The 14614-nt window shown below is 48.6% G+C and overlaps 1 protein-coding gene across 1 annotated transcript in view; it reads right to left on the bottom strand.

Moving 5' to 3' along the window:
• LOC135035818 (oocyte zinc finger protein XlCOF6-like) overlaps nt 1-14614 on the bottom strand; it is a 238389-nt gene that overhangs the window by 114158 nt on the left and 109617 nt on the right. The window lies entirely within an intron of this gene.

Genomic DNA, 14614 nt, shown 5'->3' with positions numbered 1-14614 from the left:
GTTCCAAACTGAGTCTGGACAGGGATATAGAGGGAGGAGCCAGGTCACGCCCCTTTGAAAGTTTTAAAGTGCCCATGTCTCCTGCGGATCCCATCTATACCCCTTAGTACTTTTGGTGTCCCCAGCATCCTCTATGGACTCATAGAAAAGGATTTACCGGTAGGTATTAAAATCCTATTTTTTTTTTAGGTAGAACGTCTATCTGATATTAAAACAGAAGATACAGAGGGAGAAGAAGAGACGTATGTGACTGATATAAAGGCAGAAGATACAGAGGGAGAAGAAGAGACGTATGTGACTGATATAAAGGCAGAAGATATAGAGGGAGAAGAAGAGACGTATGTGACTGATATAAAGGCAGAAGATATAGAGGGAGAAGAAGAGACGTATGTGACTGATATGAAGGCAGAAGATATAGAGGGAGAAGAAGAGACGTATGTGACTGATATGAAGGCAGAAGATATAGAGGGAGAAGAAGAGACGGATGTGATTTATATAAAGGCAGAAGATATAGAGGGAAAAGAAGCGACGTATGTGGCTGATATAAAGGCAGAAGATATAGAGGGAGAAGAAGAGACATATGTGACTGATATAAAGGCAGAAGATATAGAGGGAGAAGAAGCGACGTATGTGGCTGATATAAAGGCAGAAGCTATAGAGGGAGAAGAAGAGACGTATGTGACTGATATTAAAACAGAAGATACAGAGGGAGAAGAAGAGACATATGTGACTGATATAAAGGCAGAAGATATAGAGGGAGAAGAAGCGAAGTATGTGACTGATATAAAGGCAGAAGATATAGAGGGAGAAGAAGAGACATATGTGACTGATATAAAGGCAGAAGATATAGAGGAAGAAGAAGCGAAGTATGTGACTGATATAAAGGCAGATGATATAGAGGGAGAAGAAGAGACGTATGTGACTGATATGAAGGCAGAAGATATAGAGGAAGAAGAAGCAAAGTATGTGACTGATATAAAGGCAGATGATATAGAGGGAGAAGAAGAGACGTATGTGACTGATATGAAGGCAGAAGATATAGAGGGAGAAGAAGAGACGTATGTGACTGATATAAAGGCAGACGATATAGAGGGAGAAGAAGAGACGTATGTGACTGATATAAAGGCAGAAGATATAGAGGGAGAAGAAGAGACGTATGTGAGGGGTGATCAGCAGTGTAAGGAGGAGGAGATCCCTACAGATATCAGCACAGGTGAGTAATAAACAATTATTACAGAAAAGAGTCACATATTCTCCTTGCTCAGTCACTACAGCAATCTCTTATCCTACACCCTCCTCTGTCAGTACAAACTAATGAGGAATATGTATTTCCCAGTGGGAAGTCAGGAGCCATCAGCCCCTATTATACTCCTGCTCTCCCCCTCACATCATGTCACTGTGTGTTACCAGCCCAGAGATCTGACCAGTCTCCTCCCCACACTCTTTGGTGTATCATATATCAGGAGCCATCAGCCCCTATTATACTCCTGCTCTCCCCCTCACATCATATCACTGTGTGTGTTACCAGCCCAGAGATCTGAGTTTCCTCCCCACACTCTCTGGTGTATCTCATACATCAGGAGCCATCAGCCCCTATTATACTCCTGCTCTCCCCCTCACATCATGTCACTGTCTGTTACCAGCCCAGAGATCTGACCAGTCTCCTCCCCACACTCTCTGGTGTATCTCATACATCAGGAGCCATCAGCCCCTTATACTCCTGCTCCCTGCTCACATCATGTCACTATGTGTTACCAGCCCAGAGATCTGACCAGTCTCCTCCCCACACTCTCTGGTGCATCTCATACATCAGGAGCCATCAGCCCCTATTATACTCCTGGCCTCCTCCTCACATCATGTCACTGTGTGTTACCAGCCCAGAGATCTGACCAGTCTCCTCCCCATACTCTCTGGTGTATCTCATACATCAGGAGCCATCAGCCCCTATTATACTCCTGCTCTCCTCTCACATCATGTCACTGTGTGTTACCAGCCCAGAGATCTGGCCAGTCTCCTCCCCACACTCTCTGGTGTATCTCAAACATCAGGAGCCATCAGCCCCTATTATACTCCTGCTCTCCCCCTCACATCATGTCACTGTGTGATACCAGCCCAGAGATCTGAGCAGTCTCCTCCCCACACTCTCTGGTGTATCTCATACATCAGGAGCCATCAGCCCCTATTATACTCCTGCTCTCCTCTCACATCATGTCACTGTGTGTCTCCAGCATCCATACTGTGTGCTAGCATTACCTCTGCCTATGGTATTACATGCCCTGAGAGTGTCTCTATTAGCACACGCCGGTCTGTATTTAAACCACTTTTCTCTTACGTTCTAGAGGATGCTGGGGTCCATATTAGTACCATGGGGCATAGATGGGCCCACCAGAAGCCACCGGCACCGCAAGAGTCCAACAGTGTGGGCTGGCTCCTCCCTCCACGCCCCCCCCACCAGACCCAGTTTAGAAAATGTGCCCGGAGGAGTCGGTCACAACTAGAGATGAGCGGGTTCGGTTTCTCTGAATCCGAACCCGCACGAACTTCATGTTTTTTTTCACGGGTCCGAGCGACTCGGATCTTCCCGCCTTGCTCGGTTAACCCGAGCGCGCCCGAACGTCATCATGACGCTGTCGGATTCTCGCGAGGCTCGGATTCTATCGCGAGACTCGGATTCTATATAAGGAGCCGCGCGTCGCCGCCATTTTCACACGTGCATTGAGATTGATAGGGAGAGGACGTGGCTGGCGTCCTCTCCGTTTAGAATAGATTAGAGAGACACTTGATTTACTAATTTTGGGGAGCATTAGGAGTACTCAGTACAGTGCAGAGTTTTGCTGATAGTGACCACCAGTTTTATTTATAATCCGTTCTCTGCCTGAAAAAAGCGATACACAGCACACAGTGACTCAGTCACATACCATATCTGTGTGCACTGCTCAGGCTCAGGCCAGTGTGCTGCATCATCTATTATCTATATATAATATTATATATATCTGATTATCTGTCTGACTGCTCAGCTCACACAGCTTATAATTGTGGGGGAGACTGGGGAGCACTACTGCAGTGCCAGTTATAGGTTATAGCAGGAGCCAGGAGTACATAATATTATATTAAAACAGTGCACACTTTTGCTGCAGGAGTGCCACTGCCAGTGTGACTAGTGACCAGTGACCTGACCACCAGTATATATAATATTAGTAGTATACTATCTCTTTATCAACCAGTCTATATTAGCAGCAGACACAGTACAGTGCGGTAGTTCACGGCTGTGGCTACCTCTGTGTCGGCACTCGGCAGCCCGTCCATAATTGTATATACCACCTAACCGTGGTTTTTTTTTCTTTCTTTATACATACATACTAGTTACGAGTATACTATCTCTTTATCAACCAGTCTATATATTAGCAGCAGACACAGTACAGTGCGGTAGTTCACGGCTGTGGCTACCTCTGTGTCGGCACTCGGCAGCCCGTCCATAATTGTATATACCACCTAACCGTGGTTTTTTTTTCTTTCTTTATACATACATACTAGTTACGAGTATACTATCTCTTTATCAACCAGTCTATATATTAGCAGCAGACACAGTACAGTGCGGTAGTTCACGGCTGTGGCTACCTCTGTGTCGGCACTCGGCAGCCCGTCCATAATTGTATATACCACCTAACCGTGGTTTTTTTTTCTTTCTTTATACATACATACTAGTTACGAGTATACTATCTCTTTATCAACCAGTCTATATATTAGCAGCAGACACAGTACAGTGCGGTAGTTCACGGCTGTGGCTACCTCTGTGTCGGCACTCGGCAGCCCGTCCATAATTGTATATACCACCTAACCGTGGTTTTTTTTTCTTTCTTTATACATACATACTAGTTACGAGTATACTATCTCTTTATCAACCAGTCTATATATTAGCAGCAGACACAGTACAGTGCGGTAGTTCACGGCTGTGGCTACCTCTGTGTCGGCACTCGGCAGCCCGTCCATAATTGTATATACCACCTAACCGTGGTTTTTTTTTCTTTCTTTATACATACTTACTAGTTACGAGTATACTATCTCTTTATCAACCAGTCTATATATTAGCAGCAGACACAGTACAGTGCGGTAGTTCACGGCTGTGGCTACCTCTGTGTCGGCACTCGGCAGCCCGTCCATAATTGTATATACCACCTAACCGTGGTTTTTTTTTCTTTCTTTATACATACATACTAGTTACGAGTATACTATCTCTTTATCAACCAGTCTATATATTAGCAGCAGACACAGTACAGTGCGGTAGTTCACGGCTGTGGCTACCTCTGTGTCGGCACTCGGCAGCCCGTCCATAATTGTATATACCACCAAACCGTGGTTTTTTTTTCTTTCTTTATACATACATACTAGTTACGAGTATACTATCTCTTTATCAACCAGTCTATATATTAGCAGCAGACACAGTACAGTGCGGTAGTTCACGGCTGTGGCTACCTCTGTGTCGGCACTCGGCAGCCCGTCCATAATTGTATATACCACCTAACCGTGGTTTTTTTTTCTTTCTTTATACATACATACTAGTTACGAGTATACTATCTCTTTATCAACCAGTCTATATATTAGCAGCAGACACAGTACAGTGCGGTAGTTCACGGCTGTGGCTACCTCTGTGTCGGCACTCGGCAGCCCGTCCATAATTGTATACTAGTATCCAATCCATCCATCTCCATTGTTTACCTGAGGTGCCTTTTAGTTGTGCCTATTAAAATATGGAGAACAAAAATGTTGAGGTTCCAAAATTAGGGAAAGATCAAGATCCACTTCCACCTCGTGCTGAAGCTGCTGCCACTAGTCATGGCCGAGACGATGAAATGCCAGCAACGTCGTCTGCCAAGGCCGATGCCCAATGGCATAGTACAGAGCATGTCAAAACCAAAACACCAAATATCAGTAAAAAAAGGACTCCAAAACCTAAAATAAAATTGTCGGAGGAGAAGCGTAAACTTGCCAATATGCCATTTACCACACGGAGTGGCAAGGAACGGCTGAGGCCCTGGCCTATGTTCATGGCTAGTGGTTCAGCTTCACATGAGGATGGAAGCACTCAGCCTCTCGCTAGAAAACTGAAAAGACTCAAGCTGGCAAAAGCACCGCAAAGAACTGTGCGTTCTTTGAAATCCCAAATCCACAAGGAGAGTCCAATTGTGTCGGTTGCGATGCCTGACCTTCCCAACACTGGACGTGAAGAGCATGCGCCTTCCACCATTTGCACGCCCCCTGCAAGTGCTGGAAGGAGCACCCGCAGTCCAGTTCCTGATAGTCAGATTGAAGATGTCAGTGTTGAAGTACACCAGGATGAGGAGGATATGGGTGTTGCTGGCGCTGGGGAGGAAATTGACCAGGAGGATTCTGATGGTGAGGTGGTTTGTTTAAGTCAGGCACCCGGGGAGACACCTGTTGTCCGTGGGAGGAATATGGCCGTTGACATGCCAGGTGAAAATACCAAAAAAATCAGCTCTTCGGTGTGGAGGTATTTCACCAGAAATGCGGACAACAGGTGTCAAGCCGTGTGTTCCCTTTGTCAAGCTGTAATAAGTAGGGGTAAGGACGTTAACCACCTCGGAACATCCTCCCTTATACGTCACCTGCAGCGCATTCATAATAAGTCAGTGACAAGTTCAAAAACTTTGGGTGACAGCGGAAGCAGTCCACTGACCAGTAAATCCCTTCCTCTTGTAACCAAGCTCACGCAAACCACCCCACCAACTCCCTCAGTGTCAATTTCCTCCTTCCCCAGGAATGCCAATAGTCCTGCAGGCCATGTCACTGGCAATTCTGACGAGTCCTCTCCTGCCTGGGATTCCTCCGATGCATCCTTGCGTGTAACGCCTACTGCTGCTGGCGCTGCTGTTGTTGCCGCTGGGAGTCGATGGTCATCCCAGAGGGGAAGTCGTAAGCCCACTTGTACTACTTCCAGTAAGCAATTGACTGTTCAACAGTCCTTTGCGAGGAAGATGAAATATCACAGCAGTCATCCTACTGCAAAGCGGATAACTGAGTACTTGACAACTATGTTGGTGTTAGACGTGCGTCCGGTATCCGCCGTTAGTTCACAGGGAACTAGACAATTTATTGAGGCAGTGTGCCCCCGTTACCAAATACCATCTAGGTTCCACTTCTCTAGGCAGGCGATACCGAGAATGTACACGGACGTCAGAAAAAGACTCACCAGTGTCCTAAAAAATGCAGTTGTACCCAATGTCCACTTAACCACGGACATGTGGACAAGTGGAGCAGGGCAGGGTCAGGACTATATGACTGTGACAGCCCACTGGGTAGATGTATGGACTCCCGCCGCAAGAACAGCAGCGGCGGCACCAGTAGCAGCATCTCGCAAACGCCAACTCTTTCCTAGGCAGGCTACGCTTTGTATCACCGCTTTCCAGAATACGCACACAGCTGAAAACCTCTTACGGCAACTGAGGAAGATCATCGCGGAATGGCTTACCCCAATTGGACTCTCCTGTGGATTTGTGGCATCGGACAACGCCAGCAATATTGTGTGTGCATTAAATATGGGCAAATTCCAGCACGTCCCATGTTTTGCACATACCTTGATTTTGGTGGTGCAGAATTTTTTAAAAAACGACAGGGGCGTGCAAGAGATGCTGTCGGTGGCCAGAAAAATTGCGGGACACTTTCGGCGTACAGGCACCACGTACAGAAGACTGGAGCACCACCAAAAACTACTGAACCTGCCCTGCCATCATCTGAAGCAAGAAGTGGTAACGAGGTGGAATTCAACCCTCTATATGCTTCAGAGGTTGGAGGAGCAGCAAAAGGCCATTCAAGCCTATACAATTGAGCACGATATAGTAGGTGGAATGCACCTGTCTCAAGTGCAGTGGAGAATGATTTCAACGTTGTGCAAGGTTCTGATGCCCTTTGAACTTGCCACACGTGAAGTCAGTTCAGACACTGCCAGCCTGAGTCAGGTCATTCCCCTCATCAGGCTTTTGCAGAAGAAGCTGGAGGCATTGAAGAAGGAGCTAAAAGGGAGCGATTCCGCTAGGCATGTGGGACTTGTGGATGCAGCCCTTAATTCGCTTAACAAGGATTCACGGGTGGTCAATCTGTTGAAATCACAGCACTACATTTTGGCCACCGTGCTCGATCCTAGATTTAAAGCCTACCTTGGATCTCTCTTTCCGGCAGACACAGGTCTGCTGGGGTTGAAAGACCTGCTGGTGACAAAATTGTCAAGTCAAGCGGAACGCGACCTGTCAACATCTCCTCCTTCACATTCTCCCGCAACTGGGGGTGCGAGGAAAAGGCTCAGAATTCCGAGCCCACCCGCTGGCGGTGATGCAGGGCAGTCTGGAGCGACTGCTGATGCTGACATCTGGTCCGGACTGAAGGACCTGACAACGATTACGGACATGTCGTCTACTGTCACTGCATATGATTCTCTCAACATTGATAGAATGGTGGAGGATTATATGAGTGACCGCATCCAAGTAGGCACGTCACACAGTCCGTACTTATACTGGCAGGAAAAAGAGGCAATTTGGAGGCCCTTGCACAAACTGGCTTTATTCTACCTAAGTTGCCCTCCCACAAGTGTGTACTCCGAAAGAGTGTTTAGTGCCGCCGCTCACCTTGTCAGCAATCGGCGTACGAGGTTACATCCAGAAAATGTGGAGAAGATGATGTTCATTAAAATGAATTATAATCAATTCCTCCGCGGAGACATTGACCAGCAGCAATTGCCTCCACAAAGTACACAGGGAGCTGAGATGGTGGATTCCAGTGGGGACGAATTGATAATCTGTGAGGAGGGGGATGTACACGGTGATATATCGGAGGGTGAAGATGAGGTGGACATCTTGCCTCTGTAGAGCCAGTTTGTGCAAGGAGAGATTAATTGCTTCTTTTTTGGGGGGGGTCCAAACCAACCCGTCATATCAGTCACAGTCGTGTGGCAGACCCTGTCACTGAAATGATGGGTTGGTTAAAGTGTGCATGTCCTGTTTTGTTTATACAACATAAGGGTGGGTGGGAGGGCCCAAGGACAATTCCATCTTGCACCTCTTTTTTCTTTTCTTTTTCTTTGCATCATGTGCTGATTGGGGAGGGTTTTTTGGAAGGGACATCCTGCGTGACACTGCAGTGCCACTCCTAGATGGGCCCGGTGTTTGTGTCGGCCACTAGGGTCGCTAATCTTACTCACACAGCTACCTCATTGCGCCTCTTTTTTTCTTTGCGTCATGTGCTGTTTGGGGAGGGTTTTTTGGAAGGGACATCCTGCGTGACACTGCAGTGCCACTCCTAGATGGGCCCGGTGTTTGTGTCGGCCACTAGGGTCGCTAATCTTACTCACACAGCTACCTCATTGCGCCTCTTTTTTTCTTTGCGTCATGTGCTGTTTGGGGAGGGTTTTTTGGAAGGGCCATCCTGCGTGACACTGCAGTGCCACTCCTAAATGGGCCCGGTGTTTGTGTCGGCCACTAGGGTCGCTAATCTTACTCACACAGTCAGCTACCTCATTGCGCCTCTTTTTTTCTTTGCATCATGTGCTGTTTGGGGAGGGTTTTTTGGAAGGGCCATCCTGCGTGACACTGCAGTGCCACTCCTAGATGGGCCCGGTGTTTGTGTCGGCCACTAGGGTCGCTAATCTTACTCACACAGCTACCTCATTGCGCCTCTTTTTTTCTTTGCGTCATGTGCTGTTTGGGGAGGGTTTTTTGGAAGGGACATCCTGCGTGACACTGCAGTGCCACTCCTAGATGGGCCCGGTGTTTGTGTCGGCCACTAGGGTCGCTTATCTTACTCACACAGCGACCTCGGTGCAAATTTTAGGACTAAAAATAATATTGTGAGGTGTGAGGTATTCAGAATAGACTGAAAATGAGTGTAAATTATGGTTTTTGAGGTTAATAATACTTTGGGATCAAAATGACCCCCAAATTCTATGATTTAAGCTGTTTTTTAGTGTTTTTTGAAAAAAACACCCGAATCCAAAACACACCCGAATCCGACAAAAAAAATTTGGTGAGGTTTTGCCAAAACGCGTTCGAACCCAAAACACGGCCGCGGAACCGAACCCAAAACCAAAACACAAAACCCGAAAAATTTCAGGCGCTCATCTCTAGTCACAACTAGGGGAGCTCTACTGAGCTTCTTTAGTAAAAGTTTTTTTAGATTTTGTTTTTTTACAGGGAGGTTGCTGGCAACAGCCTCCCTGCATCGAGGGACTGAGGGGAGGAGCAGTGTCCGCCCTGCGGGGTCTGAGCCACTGTCTCCACTGACTGGACACTGAGCTCCAGAGGGGATAGATCGCTCCCAGCCGCAGGGGAATGCTCGCCCCAGCAGCATGCCGCCAACCCCTTACAGAGCTGAAAAGTCATCGGCCCCTGGCAAGCGTGGAGCCGATGTGAAGATGTCGGCAACAGGGTAGGGAGCGCAGTAATAACTGCGCTCCGGGGCTCAGCAGCACTTGGTGCGGCGTTGTGTGGGACGCCCTGAGCCGACGCCTACACCCTATACTGGCCACACAGCCTGTCGGTGTCCCTGGATCTCAGCCAGCACCAAAAATCCTTTGGCCAGTATAATCTTCAAGAGCGTGAAGACAGCGCGGAGCTTCTCAGAGCGGACCCAGCAGCGTTCAGTGCCATTTTCCTGTCTGCATCCACGCTGCCTGTGAAGAGCAGTCCCTCCAGAGCAACTCCAGATATCTGTACGGTAGAAGGGGGGGAGGCTGTATATAGGCAGGGTCACCTATTAATGGACACAGTCAGCGCTGGTTTGGGGTCTCCCTATACCTGTGATGCGCTGTGTGTGGGTTGGCTCCAATCTCTGCGTCTCTCTGCCATTCTTGGGGGGGGGGGACTGTCTTCCCTTTACCCTGTGTGTATGTGGGGTGTGTGGGGTGTACAAGCAGCCATGTCTAGAGACTCTGTCTCATATGCTGCAGAGGATTTATCTTTTTAGGAAGATCCCATCCCATGTAATCAGGATTGCACTGTTGTAGCGCAGAACCCAGCTAGGGAACCGGAGTGGTTAGCCTCTCTTAGGGGACTATTTCTCAGATTTCTGACCGTGTTGCTAGGACTGAAACTGCCACTCAGGTATTACAGTCCTCGATGGCTGTATGGCCCGGTCCTGTTCCCTCGGGATGTGTTGAATATTGCTGACACAACCCCTGAGCAGGTTGAGGAGGCCTTTTTCACGGATAGTAAGAAAGACCCACTCACCTTCCCTGCATCTAAGGAATTAAATGCTATCTTTGAAAAATCCTGTGAAAACCCGGAGAAAAAATTCCAGATCCCTAAAAGGGTTCTGGTTGCTTTTCCCTTCCCGGAGGATGATAGAAAAAAATGGGATACCCCGCCTATAGTTGACGCCTCTGTCTCCATGCTGTCAAAGCAGGTGGTCTTACCTATCCCGGGATCCACCGCGTTGAAAGACCCAGCAGATCGCTAGGTTGATGCTACGCTCAAATCCATTTACACGGCTACGGGGGTGATACTGCGGCCCACTGTTGCCTGTGCATGGATTTGAAAAGCAATAGCAAAGTGGTCAATCACTCTGCAGGAGGACTTGACTATGATGGATAAAGGTGACGTTGATTTGTTTTTACGTAACATACAAGATTCTGCAGGGTTCCTGGTAGAATCCATGAAGGATCTGGGTTCCATGGCTGCGGGGATCTCCGCCATGTCCGTCTCGGCTCACAAGGGTCTCTGGCTGCGCCAGTGGTCTGTGGACGCGGAATCCAGGAAAAGTGTGGAGAACCTACCCTATACAAGTCAGGCTCTTTTTGGGGAGGCGCTGGATGCGTGGATTGCCACGGCTACCGCGGGTAAGTCTCCTTTTCTTCCCTCAGCTGCACTGCACCGGCTACGAAGAAACCTTACGTCACAGTCCTTTCGACCCGCTAGTACTAGAAAGAACAAAGCCTCTCACACCTTCTTTAGAGGTGGTCGAGCCAAATCCAAGAAACCTGCACCTGCAGGTTCCCAGGACCAGAAGCCTGCTTCTGGTGCCTCAAAATCTTCAGCATGATGGTGGACCGCCCAGCCTGGAAGTCGGTCAGGAGGGAGCGAGACTCCGACATTTCAGCCACGTCTGGATGTCATTCGGCCTAGATCCCTGGGTACTGGATATTGTGTACCGGGGGTATAGGCTGGAGTTTCAAACTCTTCCACCTCACCGATTCTGGTCAGGCTTGCCGGCTGACAGGGAAATCCTTCTGGAAGCCATAAAAAAGTTGGTAATGTCAGAAGTCATTGTTCCAGTTCCGCCTCATCAGCTGAACAAGGGTTACTATTTGAACCTTTTTGTGGTACCGAAACCGGATAGTACGGTCAGGCCAATTTTGAACTTGAAATTGTTAAACCCTTCTCTAAGGGAGTTCAAGTTCAAAATGGAGCCTCTGAGAGTGGTGATCTCAGGTCTGGCAGAGGGGGAGTTCCTGGTGTCCCTGGACATCAAGGATGCATATCTCCACATTCCGATTTGGTCGCCGCATCAGGCTTATCTCAGGTTTGCACTGTTAGACGATCACTATCAGTTTCAAGCACTGCCATTCGGTCTCTCCACAGCACCGTGGGTCTTCACCAAGGTGATGGCAGAGATGATGGTTCTCCGCAAGCAGGGGGTGAACATAATTCTATATCTGGACAACCTGCTGATCAAGGCATCATCCAGGGAGAAGTTGTTAAGGTCCATTGATCTCACGACGCATCTGCTCTGGGAGCACGGTTGGATCTTGAACCTTCCCAAGTCTCATCTGGAGCCGACAAGGAGGCTCTCTTTCTTGGGGATGATCCTCGACACGGAGGTGCAGAGGGTGTTTCTCCCGGTGGAGAAAACGTTGGTACAGTCAATGGTCCGGGATGTCTTGAAGCCTACCCAGGTATTGGTTCATCAGTGCGTCCGCCTTCTGGGGAAGATTGTTGCCTTATACGAGGCTCTGCAGTACGGAAGGTTTCATGCTTGGTCCTTTCAACTGGATCTCCCGGACCAGTGGTCGGGATCTCACCTACATATGCACCAGAGGATACGTCTGTCGCCGAAAGCAAGGATTTCACTCCTCTGGTGGCTGCAACTGCCTCACCTTCCAGAGGACCGAAGGTTCGGGGTTCAGGACTGGATCCTTCTAACCATGGATGCAAGTCTCAGAGGTTTGGGAGCAGTCGCTCAATGGGAGACCTTCCAAGGAAGGTGGTCAAGTCAGGAATCCTTTCCAATAAACATCCTGGAGCTAAGAGCCGTGTACAACGGCCTTCTGCAAGCAGCACTCCTTCTACAGGATCGGGCTGTTCAGGTGCAGTCGGACAATGTGACCACCGTGGCCTACATAAACCGACAAAGGCGGAACGAAGAGCAGGGCTGCAATGTCAGAGGTGAAAAGAATCCTCCTCTGGGCAGAAAGACACGCGGTGGCGATGTCAGCAATCTTCATTCCGGGAGTGGACAACTGGGAAGCAGACTTCCTCTGCAGACACAATCTCCATCCAGGGCAATGGGACTTCCACCCGGAGGTGTTCGAGGAGGTATCCGGTTGGTGGGTGGTTCCCCACATAGACATGATGGCCTCCTGCCTCAACAAGAAGCTGCAGAGGTACTGTTCCAGGTCGAGAGACCCACAAGCAGTGGCAGTGGACGCACCAGTAACACCGTGGGTATTCCCGCCAGTGTATGTGTTCCCTCCACTTCCTCTCATTCCAAGAGTTCTACAGCTTGTAAGAAGAACAAAGGTTCTGGCAATCCTCATTGCTCCAGACTGGCCAAGGAGGGCTTGGTATGTGGATCTGCTGGATCTACTGCTGGAAGATCCAGGGCCTCTGCCTCTTCAGGAGGATCTTCTAATACAGGGGCCGTTCGCTTATCAGGACTTACCACGGCTACGTTTGACGGCATGGCGGTTGAGCGCCAGATCTTAGCTCGAAAGGGTATTCCGATTGCAGTTATTCCTACCCTGATACAGGCTAGGAAGGGGGTAACGTTTAAACATTACCATCGCATTTGGAAAAAATATGTGTCTTGGTGTGAATCCATGAAGTTTCCTGCGGTAGAGTTTCATCTTGGACGGTTTCTCCTATTCCTGCAAGCAGGAGTGGATATGAGCCTGAGATTGGGATCCCTCAAGGTACAGATTTCGGCTTTATCCATTTTCTTCCAGAAACAATTGGCTGCCCTCTCTGAGGTTCAGATCTTTTTGAAGGGGTTCTGCACATCCAGCCTCCCTGTGTGGCGCCGACGGCACCCTGGGATTTGGACATGGTGTTGCATTTTCTGCAATCAAAGGGGTTTGAGCCTCTACAGGAGGTTGAGGTCAAGTTTCTCACGTGGAAGGCTGTCATTTTGTTGGCATTAGCTTCTGTGCAACATGTGTCTGATTTGGGGGCTTTGTCCTGTAAAAGTACCTAGGGCGGAACTCAGGACACGTCAACAATTCCTTCCTAAGGTTGTGTTGGCTTTTCATATCAACCAACCTATTGTGGTGCCAGTGGCTACTGACTCCTCAATTGCTTCAAAGGCCTTAGATGTTGTGAGGGCTCTGAAGATCTATGTGAAGAGGACTGCTCGTCACAGAAAGTCGGACTCTCTGTTTGTCCTGTATGATCCCAAGAAAATTGGGTGTCCTGCTACTAAGCAGAATATTTCTCGCTGGATCAGGTTCACCATCCAGCATGCATGTTCTACGGCAGGATTGCCGTGTCCAAAATATGTTAAGGCCCACTCCACTCGTAAAGTGGGTTCTTCCTGGGCGGCTCTCCGGGGTGTCTCAGCTTTGCCGAGCGGCTACTTGGTCTGGGTCGAACACGTTTGCGAAGTTTTACAAGTTAGATACTTTGGCCTCTAATGACCTCAAGTTTGGTCAAGCAGTTCTGCAGGAGCCTGCGCGCTATCCCGCCCATTCTGGGTGCTTTGGTACATCCCCATGGTACTAATATGGACCCCAGCATCCTCTAGGACGTAAGAGAAAATAGGATTTTAATTACCTACAGGTAAATCCTTTTCTCGTAGTCCGTAGAGGATGCTGGCCGCTCGCCCAGTGCTTCTTTATCCTGCAGTGGTTTTTTGGTTCAGTACTGCCTGGTTCCTAAGTAAGTTCTGCGTTCTTTACTGTTTCAGTACTGTTTCAGCTGTTGCTGAGATTTCCGGCATGTTAGCCGGATTTGCCTTGTTGTGTGAGCTGGTATGAATCACGCCACTATCTGTGTATTTCCTTTTCTCGAAGTATGTCGTCTCCTCGGGCACAGTTTCTAGACTGAGTCTCGTAGGAGGGGCATAGAGGGAGGAGCCAGCCCACACTATTAAACTCTTAAAGTGCCAATGGCTCCTGGTGGATCCATCTATACCCCATGGTACTAATATGGACCCCAGCATCCTCTACGGACTACGAGAAAAGTATTTACCGGTAGGTAACCAAAATCCTATTATTTCTCTAAGTAATCGGGGCTGTCTGACATTAGGGGCATAGAGAGAAGTGAGGGGGACATATTTATAATGAATTTTCCCAACTAGAATCTAATATCTACCATTGCAATCCACCCACTTGCTTTCCAGGTGAAAGGAGCAGGATCTATGGGAAAGGATGGATACACCACAGGAGATAGAGCATGCT

Source organism: Pseudophryne corroboree, unplaced genomic scaffold (assembly GCF_028390025.1).
Source record: "Pseudophryne corroboree isolate aPseCor3 unplaced genomic scaffold, aPseCor3.hap2 scaffold_613, whole genome shotgun sequence".
Classification (NCBI taxonomy): domain Eukaryota; kingdom Metazoa; phylum Chordata; class Amphibia; order Anura; family Myobatrachidae; genus Pseudophryne; species Pseudophryne corroboree.
Note: the sequence above shows the minus strand (reverse complement) of the source record. Positions and strands in the feature narration are given on the sequence as shown.